Source organism: Ammospiza nelsoni, chromosome 20, assembly GCF_027579445.1.
Source record: "Ammospiza nelsoni isolate bAmmNel1 chromosome 20, bAmmNel1.pri, whole genome shotgun sequence".
NCBI lineage: Eukaryota > Metazoa > Chordata > Aves > Passeriformes > Passerellidae > Ammospiza > Ammospiza nelsoni.
This window is the reverse complement of record NC_080652.1, coordinates 3,419,393-3,438,851: the sequence shown is the minus strand read 5'-3', so window position 1 is coordinate 3,438,851 and position 19,459 is coordinate 3,419,393.

Below are 19,459 nucleotides of genomic sequence, written 5' to 3'. Positions count from 1 at the left end.
ATTCAGTGAGGGAGATTTTCCCCATGAATGCCCAAAACTTGAGGAAGCACCCTCAAAATCCAGAGGGTTCAGTGCTGAGACATCCCACTGGAAATTCATCATTGTAGAAATTTGTTACTGGAATGACCCAGAGAATAAGAGGGAAGAGGAACTTGAGAAGATGAGGGAAATCGTGTCTCAACAAATTGATGGAAAAACAAAACAGAGGAGTCTCTAAATTAGATAGGGAGGGAAGGACAGCTTCATGATTTGAGCTCCTTCTTTTCCTCCCATCAGGTGGGGAAGGCTGCTCTGCTGAAGGCTCAGTGGAACAGGATGAAGGAAGCACAGGGGCATCTTTCATCCAGTGTCTGCTCCAATTGAACACACACAGATGAATCATTTGTCCTTATTTATCAAGACTGTTTTGCTGAAAGCTGTGGAAGTCACTGTGATGATCCTCCTCTGGTTTTTCTACAGCTTCATTTTCTCGAGACCATTGCTTATTCAAGGAAATGAGATTATTCAGGATGCTTTCCCCTCTTGCTATTCTTCACAGTTTCAGATAATAGGCAAAATTTCTGAGAATGGCAGGGCAGCCTGCATGGCGTTTCTGCAAATGGCAGAGTTTTATTACACAGCACAGACAGTTGTCAAAGCTTTCAACAATAATTCATCTTCCAGCAACAGCAGAGGAGAGTTTAATCAATAGTAATTATAAAGAAACAGGAATAAGTCCTTCAGCTATAGCTGATACCATCTTGTACCTGACAAAGAGATGAGAACATAGGGCAAAATTATTCTGCAGATTTAGAAATCGTGCTGTTCTTGTTTGATCCACCTATGACAGCAGACAGGGTGTGATTTATGTGTCCCTGGGTGTGAGTTGTGTCCTTTCTCTCATTGTTCAGTGACTCTTACACCACAGAGCCCTTCCCCAATACTCCAAATTGCCCCCCTAAGCTGTGTTGCTCAGACTCCCCAGGTGTTTCTGAACGTCCTGCTCCTCATTCTTTCTTCACCTTGGTAGTAATGACACTGAAAGACAGAAAAGAAATGGATGGGGAAAAGAGGCTCAAGCCCTTCTGCACTTTGTTTCATCTACCATGGCAGCATTCCAGCACTTCCCTCCAACCTTCCCTGTCCCTGTCCCCTTCCCATCCATGGAGCTGGGTGTGACAGGAATGGATTGTCATTGGGAAGTCACTGAGTGCCTGGAGGAGTGTTGGAACTCAGTGCATCCCTCTGGGTGTCCAGAGTTGCTGAGGACCCGGCCAGGGGGCTCAGAGACCCTGGCACACAGCCCAGAACACCTGGGGATTTGATTTTGACCCTTGGAGCAAGTTACCAGCTTTGTATGAGGACATGAAAGTCACAGAAGTTTGAATAGTCTAATAATAAAATATTCACAGGATGAGAATGTAGATTTTAGGATTTTTGGTATGGGGGTTATGGGGACAAGATGGAGGAATCTGGGTGTGTCCAGCCTTTCTTCTTCTTGTTCTCCATTTTCTGCAGTGATGTTGGCACTTTGGGATTGGTTTAGAGTAGAAGCTCACTGTCTAACACAGGTGATAGGTATTGGGAATTAAGTGTAAATATGTTATATGTAGTTTGCAGTATAAAAGGACAACAAAGAGTGCCTGTGGCTGCCCTGCTGAGCAGATCTTGGCTGGGCAGAAAGAAAATTTTATAGATAAGAATTAAGAAACAACTTCAAGACTGAAAAGTGAAGAGTCCAGACTCATTCTTCAGCCATTTGGGCCAAAACAGAGACATCCTGCACATCTCAGGGCAGCAATTACCAACCAAAAACCCGAGAGAGGAGCAGGACAGCTTTGGGGCTGGAGTGGCTCTGTAGGGCCACAGCACTGCCATAATCTGAATTGGAAGTGTTGCTGTGTGAGCTACAGGAGAGGTGTGTGTGGCAAGGTGGAATGAGGTAAGGAACATCGAGTACTTCTGTAGTGTTATTTCCCCAGAATATCCCCAGGATATTTGTTCTAACAGAGTTATTATCTCCCCCAGCCTACATCCTCACTTTCTTTCTGTTCTTAGACTACCAAGCCCAGACTTTTACTGAGCTGTGTAAAATCAGAAAGGATTTGCCTTAAATAATTGAATGGAGGAGAGTACAAGAGAACAACATTTCTCCACAAGAGATCTCCAATTATCCATTACATTCCTGCATCCTCTATTCTAAAATATTCAAAAATATGAAAATTTTTCCCATTGTCAATGGCAGTGCATTAATTTATAGGGTTCAAATCCCAGCAGATCAGCTGCTAGAACATTTTGGAGGCAGAACATTTTGCCAAGCATTATGTCCTGACAGCTGTGTGTAAGTAACAATTAGTTTAGATGGCATTACAGAAACAAGCTGATGTTTAACCTGGGAAATGACAAGCACTCACAGATAAAACCTGCAGGTGTAATTAGGTATAGGATTAGGTATAATTTTGTGATAAAGCACAGACTGAGCCATTAAGTTCAGCATCTGTTTCTCAGCATTTTCCCCACGTAACACCTTTCACTTCAAGCACTGTCCTTTTATTGTGCCATACCAGAGAGGCTTCAAGTGGGAAAAAAATATAAAGCTTTTAGAGAATTTTGCTTCTCAATTAATTCTTTGATTCCAGTTAAAAAGAAAGAAAGAAAAAAGAAAGAAAGAAAAAAAAATAAAATAAAAAAGAAAGTTTTATTGCTTGATTTATCAGTAAGTTAACTTATAACTTCTGTTCTGCCTACTACAGCCCAGAGTTCAGCTCTACAAAAGTCATGAGCATTAATTATCAGCAATCAGCCTTATCAGGTAGCCAAAACACATTTGGATGGAGGCAGAGTCACATCCTGTGTCAACAGATCCTTCCACAAGCCACCGCTGTACTCTAGCAATGCTCCATTATTTCACCCACCGGAAATCTCAGCCTCCATGCTTGGTACAGAACCATTTCTGCTTTTCCCCAGAGTTCCCTGACTCACTGGCTTTGCCCAAACACCAGGGCTGGGAGCTGAGGGCTGTTACATCACTTTTCCAGGCTTGTGGACATGCTGTCCCTGTTTCCTCATTTGCATGTCCATGCTGGCACACCCCTGCCGTGTCCTGCACTGTGGTCATGGGCTGGGTGAGGGCTCACCCACAGAGCCAGTGCGTAATGTTCAGCGCTGGCTCCTCACCCCACAGCTGAGACTGTGCCAGGAGATCCCACAGGAGGAGATGAAGGAGCACAGCCCTGTTGGAAAGTTTCAGGAATTCACTAATTAACTGGTGAGAAAGGCCCAATTAAGAAGCAGCAAACTCCTGACCTCAGAAGGCAGCCGGGAAGAGGAGCCTGCACAGACTCCTACCCAGATCCTGCATCCCAGGCTGGGCTGTCCCAACAAGTCTCCTTCCTCCCCCACTCAGGATGTCGGTGCCCCCATGGAGCTGACAGAGCAGCAATGCCTGGCAGGATTGCCTCACAGCCACACCCTCCAGCTCCTCTCAGCACCATCCTCACGTGGCTTCAGAGCTGCAAATCCATCCTCATTCCACCATGGCTTTTGACAAAACATGGTGGTATCAGAGCAGGCTTTACCCAGGTGCATTCAAGCTGCTGCAAGCACCTTCCTTGGACGTCACAGTCCCATTTTCTCTGGTTGCTGTTGATAATTGCTGCCCCAGATGTGCAGGGTGTCTCTGCTTCAGCCTGCACAGCTGAAGAACGAGTCTGGACTCTTCACTTTTCGGTCTTGAGGTTGTTTATAAATTCTTATCTATAAAATTTTCTTTCTGCCCAGCCAAGATCTGCTCAGCAGGGCAGCCACAGGCACTCTGACCGCCCCGAGGCGGTGTTGTCCTTTTATACTACAAACTACCTATAACATATTTACACTTAATTCCCAATACCTATCATCTATGTTAGACAGAGCACTTCTACTCTAAACCAATCCCAAAGTGCCAACATCACTGCAGAAAATGGAGAACAAGAAGAAGAAAAAGAAGGAGAAAGGCTGGACACACCCAAGTCCCTCCATCTTGTCCCCATAACCCCCATACCAAAAATCCTAAAATCTACATTTTCACCCTGTGATCATTTTGTCATTACACTGTTCAAACCTGTGTGACTTTCACATCCTCATACAAAGCTGGTAACTTGCTCCACGGGTCAAAATCAAATCTCCAGGTGTTCTGGGCTGTGTGCCAGGGTCTCTGAGCCCCCCAACGAGGTTCTTGGCAACTCTGGACATCCAAAGGGATGTGCTGAGTTCCGACACCATTTTCCCTCCACAGCCCCTCCAAGTGTAAAACCAGTTCTAAATCTCCAGCAGGTCCTTCTGCACAGGCTGATCATGACATTTGGCCATCATTTTTTCCCCAGATCTGCTCTTCCCATGCTGCTCTCTCATCCTGCTGCCACATCCACACACAAAGCCAGATGTGTTCCTAGTTCAAGCCTGTCTCCTGCCCATCATAGTTCAGACAGTCACAATACAAAGCAACACTGCATTTTCAGAAGGCTTCAAACTATTTTTATTTTAGCATGCATGCTATTTATACATTCTTTCAAAACTCATCAGTTTACACTTTATTCATTGGTCAGGAAAGACGAAGTGCTCATTGGAACAGGCAGTTGCAGGTTTCCCTTATTTTGCCTTCTTTCTTTCTTGGTTTCTGTGTCAACAACCTTGGTAGAAAATTCTTCCAGGGGTGAACATGAATCCTCTGATCAAACTTCTCTCTGGCTCTCAGAGTCACTGTAAAGCCTCTTCCACACCTGCCCACCTTGACCACACTCCTCCAGGGATGGGAACCTCTCTGAGCAGCTCATGGCAGCAGCTGGGTCATGCAGCCTCTACACAAGTACCTAGGGGTCAAGCACTTCCCTGCAGAGGTCCCATCTCACTGCTACCCATTTTTGTGGTCTGCACTGATGCTTGGTGCAGTTATTTTCTCCCTGGTCAGTGTTTGGGAGGGGTGAACCTCTGCAAGTGCAACTCTCTGTTGTCCCAAATCAGTAGTTAGGCAGAGTAAGATAAAGGCACATTTTTCTATATTCACTTGATTGTCTTCCAATCAATCCCAGTTCTTGAAACAGTTCCAGTTATGAACCCCAAATCAAAATCAAATAATGAATTCCAAAGCAATTCCTTTGGAAGACATTAATGCAAAGACATTTTGTCCTGGTAGGAGAGCTCCTGCCTCTCAAATGTCACCTCAAATAACCAGGAGGAGCTTCCCAGCTCTCCTCCTGTCCAAACGGTGCATCTCAGGAATGCACTGACTGCTCCTTCAGTGAAGCTACAGTTTTCCTCAACTTCTTTTGGGCATCAGCTCAAGAAAAATAGGTCTGATCTGCCCAAGAAAAGCAGATGTCAGGGATTGTTCCTGTAATAGCTGCATTTCATAGAACCATTGACTTCTTTGGGTTTGAAGGGACATTGAAGATAATCCTGTTCCATTCCCCTGCCATGGGCAGGGACACCTTCCACCATCCCAAGGTGCTCCAAGCCCTGTCCAACCTGGCCCTGGACACTTACAGGGATCCAGGGGCAGCCACAGCTGCTCTGGACAATAATTTCCCAGGCGTCGAGATAATTTTGAGCCAGCACTCCACAGGGAGAAGCCACACAGACAAGATAACTGCTGCCTAGAGCTAATGAGATTCTTCTGTACTTCTGTAAAACTGAGAGGGTTCTTCACTTCTGTGCAGCTTCCACAGGTGTTTTAATCATCCCTGAATCTGCTCAGTATTAAAAACCACAAAGCTTGAGGGAAGCGTGGGCTGGAATCTGTCCCTCTTCATTCACACTTATGTCACTTCTGCATTCAAAGGCACGACAACACATTGTGTGCAAGATGACAATAATTTCCTCTGCCCCTTTGTCATTTCCATGCCCCCACCTCTCATGCCAGCAGGCTGTGGTTTTCACAACCCAGGAATTGTGGTTTTCTTTGCTCACCATGAGTAGAATTTTCCCACTCAACTCATGAGGCCTCACAGAATGTTGACAGCGTCTCTTTTTTAATTTTAACCACAGGCTGTGTTCTGGGCTGAAATAAATCTCTCCCAAATCCCAGTGAACATAATCACACATTGTCTGACACACACATTTCAACTTCCAGGGATGAAACTCAAGGTCAGGACTTTGTGGATGGATGGATGGATGGATGGATGGATGGATGGATGGATGGATGGATGGATGGATGGATGGATGCATGGATGGATGCATGGATGGATGCATGGATGGATGGATGGAAAAAGCCATAATGCTGCCTGACAACTGCTCTAAAGTCACACCCCGGGTCATAGAGGCTCCATTTAAAGCTGGTTTGGCTAAAGAGAAACATAATCCTTGTGATCGTGTTCACAGGGTTCTTGGATTGGGGAAGAGACGAGGATCTGACTCCATGTTTCAGAAGGCCGATTTATTATTTTATGATATATATTATATTAAAATTATACTAAAAGAATAGAAGAAAGGATTTCATCAGGAGGCTGGCTAAGAATAGAAAAAGAAGGAATGATAACAGTGGCTCAGCTCTCTGTCTGAGCCAGCTGACTGTGCTTGGCCATTAATTACAAACATCCAACATGGGCCAATCCCAGATGCACCTGTTGCATTCCACAGCAGCAAATAATCACTGTTTACATTTTGTTCCTGAGTCCCCTCAGCTTCTCAGGAGGAAAAATCCTAAGGAAAGGATTTTTCATAAAAGATGTCTGCGACAAATCCTTCATAATCTAAATATATATTGACAGCCCTGCAAATACAAATGGACATGCCTGGCAACAGACTGGCCCTGAGAGGTCTCTGTCCCCCCAGAGCTGAAAATCTCATGCAAGCCTGGCAACATTTCCAGTGGTTATCCTCTGTTCTCCAGGAAAAAGAAGGAGAGACAGAAAGTCTTGAAGCACAAAGAAATATATTGTGCTTTGTTGTCCACCCAACAATCTGGTGTTTCCCATCTCTGCAAAGATTTGGGCTCCACTTCCATGAAAGTTTTGCTTTCATTAACAAATGAAGATACTTTTTACAGGAGGTGGATCAATAAACAACAAGCCATTATCCCACTACAAGGTGGAATCTAGGAGCTCTACCCTGGCTGGGATTAGTGCATGTTTCTTGTCAGGGTCAGAATAACAAACTGCAGTTATTTATCTGTACTTCACATTCCACAAAAAAGTACCTTGATGGGTTTATAATCTCAGTGTCAACAGAAGTAAAATCCCCCTGAAATAATGAAAATAACCAAAATGACACAGTTTCATCCAGAGTCTCTGAGAGAGAGGCTGAAACAATAAGATCAGCCTGAGGAAAATTTTGTGGACAAACCATGTGCCTTTCCCAGCCTGCTTTGTTTCTGATATACAGAAAGATCTAGAGAGAGAGATTTTCAGAGCTCTAGAATTCCAGACTAGCCTTGGAGTACTTTCCTGTGTCATTTCCACCTAGATCACTGAAATCCTCATGATACATCCCATTTCTGAGAACAGCGGTTTGAAGCTCAGCTCCTGAAGAACTGTACATTCAGCAGGCTGACTCTCTAGCCTATGCTAAGTGCATTTGTTTCTTAATTCCTCATCTCAGTAAGAGTTTTGTGTGGGCAAGCAGCTTCTTCAGAACTGCAGCCAACAGAAAGGGTGTGTTGGAGGGAGGGGAAGGGCGATACAAGCGAGGAGTCTCCCACGCGGCCTCAGGACTGGGCCAGGGCCCAGAGGGGACGCTCCGTCCCATCCCACCGGGAAACCCAAGCGATCAGGTTTCTGCAGAGGACACGAAGTGGGCTGAAAGGCTGCGAGCAGGAAATGTGTAATTATTACACAGAGGAGGGCATGGAGGAGAAGCTGGTTCAGCTGGAGCAGAGTGAGGGCAGAGCTCCCCGGGGCTGCAGCTCCTCCCGAGGGGCAGCTCCCATCTCTGCTCTGGGCCAGGGACAGGAGCCAGGGCACGGCTGGGGCTGGGCCAGGGCAGCTCAGGCTGAGCTCAGGGCAAGGCTCTGCCCCCAGAGGGTGCTGGCACTGCCCAGGCTGCCCAGGGAATGGGCACGGCCCCGAGGCTGCCAGAGCTCCAGGAGCCTTTGGGCAGCGCTGCCAGGGGTGCCCAGGGTGGGGCTGCTGGGGGGGCTGGGCAGGGACAGGGGCTGGGCTGGGGGATCCCTTCAGTCCCTCCCAGCTCAGGATATTCTGTGCTTCTCTGATTCTCTGAGTCCATGCAGCACCAGTTGAGTTTCCCATCCCTTTTCAGCAAGTGGAGGTCCTGTCCCCCAGCAGGCAGTGATTTAATCCCAGGCTGTGTTCCTGGTCCTCCCTGGGGCCACAGGGTGGGATTGTTGGGTGTCTGTGCAGGGACAGGGGCTGGGCTGGGTGATCCTGGTGGGTCCCTTCCAGCTCAGGAAATTCCATGATTGTCACTTAAAATCCTGATCAAGAGGGCAGCAGGCTGAGCGTGGCCGCCCCATCCTCTGCTGGGCACAGGCTGCCCCCACTCCATTCTGCAGTTCCAGCATCCAGGCCCAGCAGAGATTCCATCCATCTCCTCCCACTGGAGCCATGACAAGCTGCCAATATCAGGGAGTAATTTCCAGAAATGTCCCAGCACTGCCTGTTGTCTGCTACCTGCAGCTGGACACCTCCAACATTAATCCTAACATTAATTCAATCAATCCTGGCAATAATTTTATTTATTTAATACATTGTTTTTAGGAGGAAATTATTTACTGTGAGGTTGATGAGGCATTGGTGATGTGTCAGGTTTTAGGATTTATATTTTTCAGATTCTGTGCTGCTGTAGTGGGTGGATCTGGGCTTCATGTCAGGGGATAGTGAGCTCTGTGCACAGAGCAGGGAGACAAAACAATTCCTGCTCCAGCTGGGCACCAAGGACAAATGATCCAAATCTCAGCCCAGGAGCACAAACACCGTGGGCTGGAGAGAGAAAAACAAGCAGGGTGGGACTGCCTGGGCTAAAGCTGGAATGGGACAATGAACTGCAAGGTGCAAATGGAGCAGAACTGATCCCAGGGAGAGACCCCGTGCCCGGCCGTGCATTTTGGGGCCATTTTGGTTCATCTTGGGTGCAGCCCTGGCTGGGCTCTTGTGCTGCCCAAGGTGGATCCATTGAGGAGATCCTTTTAATAAATCCCTGCTTTATTCTTTAGCTCTGTCCAGCCTCTGTTCTAGGGCAGCCGTCACAAGGCATCAAAGGAATGGGTTGCTCAGAGAAGTTGTGGATGTCCCATTTGAGGGAGTGTGTGATGGGGCTTTAGGAGCAATCTGAGATTGTGGAAGGTGTCCGTGGCCATGGCAGGAGGTGGAACTTGATGATATTAAAGGTCCCTCAAGCAAAACAATTCTGGAATTCTTTGATTCTGTGAATTTAATTGTTTCAGGTGACAGTGGCCATAAACACCTGGCAGTGAAGGCTGACGATAAAATTTCTCTGTGAGTTCCTCTGATGTTCACTCAGTGTGAACCAAGCTGTAACATCAGCTGTAAAATCCTGGTCTGCTCAGGGCTGGGCATCCTGCCCAGAACCATAGAGAGCAGGAGGGCACTGGGTTGCTTCCTGTACAGTTATTAATTGCATTCAATTAATTGCAATTAACTGAAGTATTAATTGCATTCTCCCCACTCAAACAAGGGCTTTCTTGGTATCATCACTCCCACAAACAACTTTTGCAGACAGATCAGCACATCACAAGACTCACAAGAGGTCAGGTCCTTCTCCGTGATCTGTTGGGAAGGAGAGCTCTAAAATTAATCCCAGTGGTGGCCACTGCCCTGTCTTTGTTTATCTACCCGATAGGAAATGATCCATAAAGCCTCTGACAAAGCAAGCCATAAAGCCATTACAGAATGGCACAAAAGGGCAGATTACACGACAGCAGAAGTGTGGCAAGGGATGGCTGAACGAGGAATAAACCCATGATATTGTTCATTTCAAAGGAAAGCCACGGCCAGATCAGTGCCAGGAAATCACTGGCACATGGGAAGTCATTAATTCCTCCCAGATGTGAAAACCAAACTTTGCTGTCTGTCCACATGCACAGAAGGACAGCGAGGTCCTGACGAAAATTTGTGCTGATTTCTCCTTCCTGACTCTGCCCTTGACCAGGGCCTGGAGCTGGAGTGGGGCCAGGTGTGATCAGAGGGGCTGAGGCAGTGGGAGCTCCTTTTCCGTGTTTCCCAGAGCACAAGGACGAAGAGCCTGGATTTCACAGTCTGTGCTCTTCATCAGAGGGCTCTGCTTTAGCAGAGTCATTCCCTCTGTGCCCCAGAGCCACCTCTCTGCTTCCTGAGTCAAGCCTGATGTGTCAACCTTTTCCTTTGTGAGTGAGTTTTCCAACACACTGGACAAAGGCTGCAGCTAAATCAGGAATACAGCGGAAAAGGTTTGGATCTCACACAAACCTTCCATGATGAACTTGAGAAAATCCATAAATCTACATTTCATCATGCAAACAATCCTTTCTCATTGAGCTGAGAGGAACCATCTGGAGATTTATTTCTGTATTTTGGCATCCTTTGAGAAAATTCCTGCAGGAGGTGATGTCCGGTAGTTTGGGGAGCAGGAACATGGGGATGCCACCCTGTATGGATGCCCTGTGGTTTTGTGGAGCAGGAGCCCAGGAATGGCACCCTGGATCAATGCACTGTGGTTTGGGGAGCAGGAGCACAGGAATGGCACCCTGGGTCATGCTCTGCAGTTTTGGGGGGCAAGAACATGGGGATGGCATCCTGGATCAATGCTCTGTGGTTTTGGGGAGCAGGAACACAGGAATGGCACCCTGGTTTGATGCCATGTGGTTTCGGGGAGCAGGAAGATGAGAATGGCCCCCTGGCTGTGCTCAGTTCTGGCTCCTTTGCCCAGCTAGCCCACACCTGTACCACTTGGCACTCCAGCCATGCCTGGGGGTGTTTTGGCAGCTTTGGTGCCTGTGGGAGCAGCAGGCTTTGTCTGGGAGAACATGGGGCATCCCTTTAGGGCAAGAACACAATTCCCACCCCTTGGGTTTTTACAGCATTCATTTCACGTGGCAGCAGCAGCCTAAAACTTGAAGGCCTGTGCTAAAAAGGAAACAAAGCTTTGGCAGACTGAGCTCAAGAGCTGAAGTGTTTTAGAGCACTGCAGGCTGCGACCATGAGCCCAGACTATGTCACCACTGCTCTGCTCAGAAAATTTGGAGTCTGGAGCCAGCAGGCTGCAAGATCCCATTGCTCACTCGGGACAGCTCTGGGCTGCATTACTCCCAAAGAAGGGAAAGGGAAAATCCAGCTGTGCCCAGCTGTGACATGTGCAAGGAAGGCAGTGAACAAGTCATTCTTCTATGCCATACAATCCTTTCTAGGGAATCACCCGTCACTGCATTGTACAAGCAGATTTTCTGCCCCTGCCTTTGTCACATAGAACCACGTGCCCCTGATGCTGCTCTGTGTATCCTCAGCAACCCCTGGATGTCCACACACCAGCAGTCAGCTGTGGTTTGCCGTCATGGACACCAGGCACATAGAGCAGGGAGGCTGGGGCAGAGTCAAGGCTCCGCCTCGATTGCTGGGGACAGCCAGGAGGGGAACAAAGCTCTGGCCATGGAGGGAGCTGTGGTATTCACATGGCTCTGAACAGAGGGAAGCTGGGAGACAAGCAGAGAAGAAGGAAAACACAATTCTTATCTTGCTTGCTGTGCCTGTGTTGTGCCAAAGCAGAATGCAATACGGAGACTGTTTACCCACAGTGAGGGTGTTTTGTTCCCTTGGCCTGTCAGGGCCAGGTGTGTGTGCGTGTGTGAGACTGTCGCGAGATAAACATGAAAGAATCAGAGATTAGTGCAGTGCTGTGTAGTTGTGAGCAAGAGTGAGTGCAGGACAGATTCACTTTAGATACAATGTGCATAGTATAATAAAGTAAATAATTTGCCTTCGAATATCCATGGAGTCAGACGGATCATTCTCTCTCCCCTTCATCAGAGTCACCTTTGCTTTACAATAGGCAGCACCTTACAGAGCCAGCTTCCTGCTGTGAGCGGGAATGGATGGGGAAATGTCCAGCCAAGCCATGCCTGATAGCACAAAACTCCTTGAAAAGCTCCAGCAAAAGCAGTGTCCAGTGCACCACCCTAAACACAGGAATTCCAGGCTGAGAGGTGTCCACTGCACCACCCTAAACACCAGAATTCCAGACTGACCATGTCATTCTCTCTTCCCACAGCACAGGCAAGGGGACAGGTCAGGTGTGACCCTGCAGGGCTCTCCTGGAGTCCCTGGAATGGCTCAGCTGCCATCCCACAGCCCCTGCCTCCTGCACAGCCACATCCCTTTGGGCCATGACATTCCTGCCAGCTCCTGCCACCTCAGCCCAGCCCTGCCCAGGGCTCCCTCAGTGCGTGGGAGGGAAGCGTGGTGGCAGGAGGAGCTGTGCAGCAGCTGGGAGGTCACAGGAGGGACACGGTGTGATGTAGCTGTGATATTTTCTGAAAAATCCTTTCCTTAGGATTTTTCCTCCTGAGAAGCTGAGAGACCTCAGGAACAAAATATAAACAATGATTATCTGCTGCTGTGGAATGCAACAGGTGCATCTGGGATTGGTCTCATGTGGTTGTTTCTAATTAATGGCCAATCACAGTCAGCTGGCTCAGACTGTCTGTCTGTCCAAGACACAAGCTTTTGTTATTCATTCCTTTTCTATTCTTAGCTGGCCTTCTGATGAAATCCTTTCTTCTATTCTTTTAATATAGTTTAATATATCATAAAAAAATAAATCAAGCCTTCTGAAACATGGACTCAGATCCTCATCCCTTCCCTCATCCTAAGACCCCTGTGAACATGGTCACAGTGTGAGGTGGGAACCATCCCACACCTCCCGCTCCTTCCCATCTTATGTGTGTGAAAAATGTGTATCTTATTATTGGCTTTTCACAAATATTAAAATGAATATTATATGTGTTATGTTAGAAAGTGATGCTGTATTGATTTTCTGAAGTAGGGTGTTAAATATAGTTTTAGGTTATAACAATGTTAAAATACAAACCATGCTATGGAAGATACTCTTTTTATAAAGAACAGACTTGCAGCGAAATAGCAGTAACAGGACACCTAAATCTTTCAGAGAAAGAGAATTTATTGCTCCATTATCAGAAGAAATGAACTTCTTCCTGCCTCTCAGCCCTGAAGAGCTGTCAGGATTAAGAGGAGGAAGTTGACTCTGACCTGACAAAATTCATTTTTGTATGGAATTTATGCATCATGTATGAGGTGTATGAGTATGCAACAGGCTGTTTTTGAGGGTTAATCCTCTGTTAACATGGGTCCTTTTTTGGGCTTATTTTGCCCAGAAAAAGGTACCCGGACGTCCATAATCTTTATTTCTGTTGCCTCATATTGTCCTAATCCAGACTGTCCAAATTATTATTACTCTAATTATATTACTATTTTATAACCATTTTATTACTATTAAACTTTTAAAATTTTAACAACAAGTGATTGGCGTTTTTCACATGTGGATGGCATAAGGTGGCACATGGGGTGACATCCTGTGGCCAGGGCTGTTTGGGGAGCTGATCCCCATCTCCTGCCTGCTGGCAAACCCAGTCTGACTGGGTGATGTTTCCACACAGCAGCAGGGTGGAAACTTGCCCTGCTTCCGCTCACGGGGGGTCAGGGGTTGTGCAGGCGCCAGGAGTGACCTGGAAAGCCCCTGGAGACACATCCCCTCACCTGCCCCGGAGAAAACCCAACAGCAAACCCTTCTATGGACGCCCCAAGAGCTGATCATGCCAAGAGGAGCCCTCCCATCCCTCTGCCTCCCCTCCAGACCTGCTGCACCTCTGACACACAACACCTCTGGTGGGACACTCCAGATGCTCCAACCAAAGGCCAAGCAGGAAGGTGTCCCAGGGTGTCTCTGTATCTCCATTTGTCTGCTTGGCCCCGTGAAAAACATCAATCACTTGCTTTTTTTAAATTTTAAAAGTCTGATGGTAATAAAATGGTTATAAAAATAGCAATATAATTAGAGTGATAATAATTTGGACAATTTGGGTTAGGACAATATGAGACAATAAGAACAAAGTGTTATGGACAGTCTGGATACCTTCTGGGCAAAATAAGCCCAAAATAGGACCCACGTTAACAGAGGATTAACCCTTAAAAGCAATAATCTGTTGCATATTCATACACCTCATACATGATGCATAAATTCCATTCAAACACAGGATTCTGTCTGGTCAGTGTCAACTTCTTCCTCTTAATCCTGACTGCTCTTCAGGGCTGAGTGAGGCAGGAAGAAGTTCATTTCTTCTGATAATGGAGCAATAAATTCTTTTTCCCTGAAAGATTCAGGTGTCCTGTGGCTGCTATTTCACTGTGAGTTCTTTCTTTAAAAAAAGTATCCTACATAGCATCGTTTCTATTTTAACATTATGTTATAACCTAAACTATATTAAACACACTACTTAAGAAAATTAACACAGCATAACTTTCTGACATAAAACATACAATATTCAATTGAATATTTGTGGAAAGCCAATCATAAAATATGAATTTTTCACAAAAACTAATTCTAAGAGCAGAAGGGAAGGAAGAAGAATTTGTTTTCATACACTGCACTCTCTCCTCCACATCCCTGCTCCTGAACTGTATTGTCTGCGGATGGACAGACAGACAACAGGACAGACCGCTCTCCTCTGGTTTTAGTTAGTTTTAGCTCGCTGAGGCAAAGAATTTCCCTGGACTATGATTTTTCTTTTTCTTTACACCTACTTAAACCTGCTCTGGACTGAACACCAGAAGAGCATCAGGAGCTCACACCTGTGGCCCACCAGGCAGGGGCCGTGGCATTTCCAGAGCCAGAGGGACCAATAAGAGACTGATAAGAGACTGATAAGAGACTGAGTGAGCCGAGCCACAGCCCGTGGAGGGGATTTTCTGAGTTTGTCATCTCTTTTGAAGTTGCAAGAGGTTTTATTATTTAATATTGTTTGATTTTTGTACTAGTAAATGCTTTACCTGTAAAATAAACAAGGTTTTTTCCCCCTTTTCTCCAAAGAAATCTTTTTCCCTAAGCAGTTAAGGGAAGGGCCACTTACATTTGCTTTCTAAAAGAAAATCCTTAGAGGTTTTCTCACAAATTTGCCCTAAACCAGGACAGAAGGAAATGATGAGGGAGCAAACTCACACTCTGATTTCTCCTCTCCCAGCTGAGGGATCCCCTGTACTTTGTATTTCTGGGGCAGTGTGTCAGGATTCAGCAGAAATGGTGGTGTAAATAAAACGTTAAGCATTCCCCACACAGTGAACAAAAATCACTTTGAAAACCCTTAGAGAATCTGTGAAATGGGCTTGGAATGCTCAAGTGTTTTTTTCTCCACGCTCAGTGCAAGCTTCAAAACTTCGAACACAGACATGGACTCATCCAGCTATCAAACTGTTTAGCTTGGAGAAAATCTCCAAGGCCATCGAGTCCAACCATTCCCCAGCACTGCCAGGGCCACCACTGGGCCATGGTGCCACATCCACATGGCTTTGAAATCCCTCCAGAGATGGTGACACCACCACAGCCCTGGGATGTCTGTGGCAGGGCTTGATAATCTTTTCAGTGAAGAAATTCCTCCTAATATCCACAACTTAGCACAACTCAGGGCTGTTTCCTCTTCTTCTGTCATTTATTACTGAGGGAACAGAGCCCAACCCCCCCGGCTGTCCCCTCCTGTCAGGAGCTGTGCAGAGCCACAAGGGCCCCCTGAGCCTCCTTTGCTCCAGGCTGAGCCCCTGCCCAGCTCCCTCAGCCTCTCCTGGGGCTCCAGACCCTTCCCCAGCTCCATTCCCTTCCCTGGACATTGCTCCAATGTCCTTCTTGTCATGATGAGCCTAAAAACTGAGCACAGCCATTACACAAGGAATGAATAAAGATCCCATATAATGAGAATTTTCCATGCTAAAGACAGGAACAGCTGTCAGACCATCCCTGTGCACTTCTCTCTCCTCACTCGAGATGTGATCCAGCTTGTCCTCAGACAAAATGCCCTCAGACACATCAGGCACAAACACGCAGGGAGAACAGAAAGCACTTGAGGCAGCAGACAGAGCTCAGCAGCACAGGAGTGACGTGCCCCTGTGCCAAGCTGTTTCCTTTGCATCCCTAATTCCTTTCATACTCTTTTCAGCTCTTCCAAAACATCTCTGAGCCCCACAGTGACTCCCCAGCAGAGCATCTGCCCCCTTTAAAGCTCCCTGAGCTGCAGCAGGAATTGAGAACCCCTGCAGATTTCTGTCATCAGTAGAAACTACTCAAGGATCCCAGGCTGGGACATGTCTAGACAAGAGGAGGAGAATTTGCACAACAGTCTGGGCTGAGAGAGGAGCTGGGGACAAACAGGGAGCAGCAGGAGGCATGTGAAAGGTGGCATGGTGTGACATGGCTGACAGCTGAGCAGGACCATCCCTGACTGCCCTGATCAGGATCCCTTCACAGGAAAGGTGAGACCAGGGTGGTTCCCCAGGGTCCCCATTCCCTGAGTGCAGCCAGGGATGGCTGGGGAGCATCCCAGTGTATCCCAGTGCATCCCAGTGGATCCCAGTACATCCCAGAGCATCCCAGTACATCCCAGAGCATTCCAGTCCATTTCAGTGTATCTCTATACATCCCAGTGCATCCCAGTGGATCCCAGTACATCCCAGTGCATCCCAGTGCATCCCAGTGCATCCCATTGCATCCCAGTACATCCCAGTGCATCCCATTGCATCCCAGTGCATCCCAGAGCAGCCCAGTGCATCCCTGTACATTCTAGTGCATCCCAGTGCACCCCAGTACATCCCAGTGCATCCCAGTGCATCCCAATACATCCCAGTGCATCCCAGCACATCCCAGTGCATCCCAGTACATCCCAGTGCATCCCAGCACATCCCAGTGCATCCCAGTACATCCCATTGCATCCCAATACATCCCAGTGCATCCCAGCACATCCCAGTGCATCCCAGTACATCCCAGTGCATCCCAGCACATCCCAGTGCATCCCAATACATCCCAGTGCATCCCAGTGCATCCCAGCACATCCCAGTGCATCCCAGTACATCCCAGTGCATCCCAGTGCATCCCAGCACATCCCAGTGCATCCCAGCACATCCCAGTGCTGGGTTTCTCTTGGCAGCTCCAGAGTTTCATTTTGGAAGCTGAGACAGGAGTCACCAAGCCAAGCAGGTTTGTTTGGGCCTGGCAATCCCTTCATGGTGCAGGGAAGTCCTGAGGTCCTGCTTTGAACATTAAATGGTGCCTGTCCCATGTGTGTGACAGCCCAGGATCACTCTTTCCCCTTTATTTTTACAGACCCAGTATGGGTATGTAAAAACACCCATAAATATGGGTACCAAAATACTCATATGTAAAAATTCCAAAATACCAAAATACCCATGTGTAAAAATTCCAAAATACCAAAATACCCATATGTAAAAATTCCCCCAGCCCAGTTTGGGGAAGAAAAAAAGATGGGAGTGAATCTCTCCCAGTGCTCCTCTCTTTTTTCTCCCCCCACCCAATAAATCCATATATGGGAATGTTCTTTTTCTGTTTTCTTTTTCTTTCTTCTGCTGAGTCCCCTCCTGGCAAGTACCATGCTCCTCTTTGCCAGGCACACATGTCTGCACAGGAAAAAAATTTCTCCTTCCTCTCTTGGGATCTTTCAGAGCAAATTCTCAGCTCAGCCTCAGTGCCAAAGACAGAGCATCAGCCTGTTCCCAGCTCATCTCAAGAGGCTCCAGCTGCTCATCTTCTTCCAGCCAAAGATTTGCAGGGCACTGCTGCAAGAAGGCCGAGGCCAATAAAAGTTCTTACAAGCTGTTGTAACTCAGAGCTGGCTCCCCTGGAAATCCTTGGCAAATAAAATAAAAATAAACTCCTGGCATTCCCTGCAGATATCTGTTTCCGTCTGCTGGCAAGGCTCGTGCCTTGAATATATTTTCAGCTTTTTGTAGCACTCACAGTGAAGAGAAAATTAACTTTGACACTCGTGGTCAAAATATTAGTATTGGGTTTTTTTATTATTTTGCCGTAGAATATGCAACTGGGACCCCAGAGGGGAAAAAATAGGTAAAAAAATCACTTGTCTACACAGCACTTCAGAGAAATATGAGTTTTATTGGAGGATAAATGGAGCCACACCTACCCTGAAATGAGATCTGGGCTCTGCAAAAGCAGAGAGCAATCCTTGTCCCCAAGGTTTTACAACCTAAATGAAAACAAACAGTGAATTAAGGAAGGAAACAGAATCAGTCACTTTTCTAAGGTCTGACAGGAGTGGTGTGGTTTGGCTGGGATTGGAGCACGGAGCCTTTGGTGCTTTACAAAGTTCTGCTGGGTGAGAAGCTGGGCAGGAACCAGCCCAGAACCCCCCTGAGCCCTGGGCTGAGCCCAGCGTGGGCAGCAGGGCAGGGGGATTGTGCCCCTGTGCCTGTGCCCAGGTGAGACCCCACCTGCAGAGCTGCCCCAGCCCAGGCCCAGCACAGGGAGGAGCTGGAGCTGCTGCAGAGATCCAGAGGAGGCTCCGGGGGGATCAGGGGATGGAGCAGCTCTGCTGGGAGGAGAGGCTGGGACAGCTGGGATTGTGCACCTGGAGAGGAGAAGCTTTGGGGGGACCTCAGGGTGGCCTTGCAGGGCCTGGAGGGGCTTCAGGAAAGATGGAGAGAGACTGTCCAAGGGCCTGGAGTGCCAGGACAAGGGGGAATGGCTGCAAACTCAGAGAGAGAAGGTTTAGATGGGATATTGGGAAGGAATTCCTGGCTGTGAGGGTGGGCAGGCCCTGGCACAGTGTCGCAGACATCTTTTATGAAGAATCTTTTCCTTAGGATTTGTCCTCCTGAGAAGCTGAGAGGCCTCAGGAACAAAATGTAAACAATGGTTATCTGCTGCTGTGGAATGCAACAGGTGCATCTGGGATTGGCCTCGTGTGGTTGTTTCTAATTAATGGCCAATCACACTCTGCTGGCTCAGGCAGAGAGTCCGAGCCACAAGCCTTTGTTATCATTCTTTGCTATTCTATTCTTAGCCAGCCTTCTGAGGAAATCCTTTCTTCTATTCTTTTAGTATAGTTTTAATGTAATATATATCATAAAACAATAAATAAGCCTTCTGAAACAGAGTCAGATCCTCATCTCTTCCTTCAACCTGAGACCCCTGTGAACACGGTCACAGCACAGGGTGCCCAGAGCAGCTGTGGCTGCCCCTGGATCCCTGGCAATGCCCAAGGCCAGGCTGGAGCACTGGGACAGTGGAAGGTGTCCCTGCCCATGGTAGAACTAGGGGACCTTTAAGGTCTCTTCCAACCCAAACCATTCCAGAATTCTCTCTCATCTCCCTAAACCATCCTGCTTTTCACTATTTCTTGCTTACTCTTTCATACTTTCTCTTTCCTTGGTCTCTTCCCTCTCTGCTCCGCTGGCAAGGATCCTGTTCTTGCAGCTGGCAGCCTCAGCCTCGCTGACCAAACCACATGTTCTGCTCAGAGCAGGAC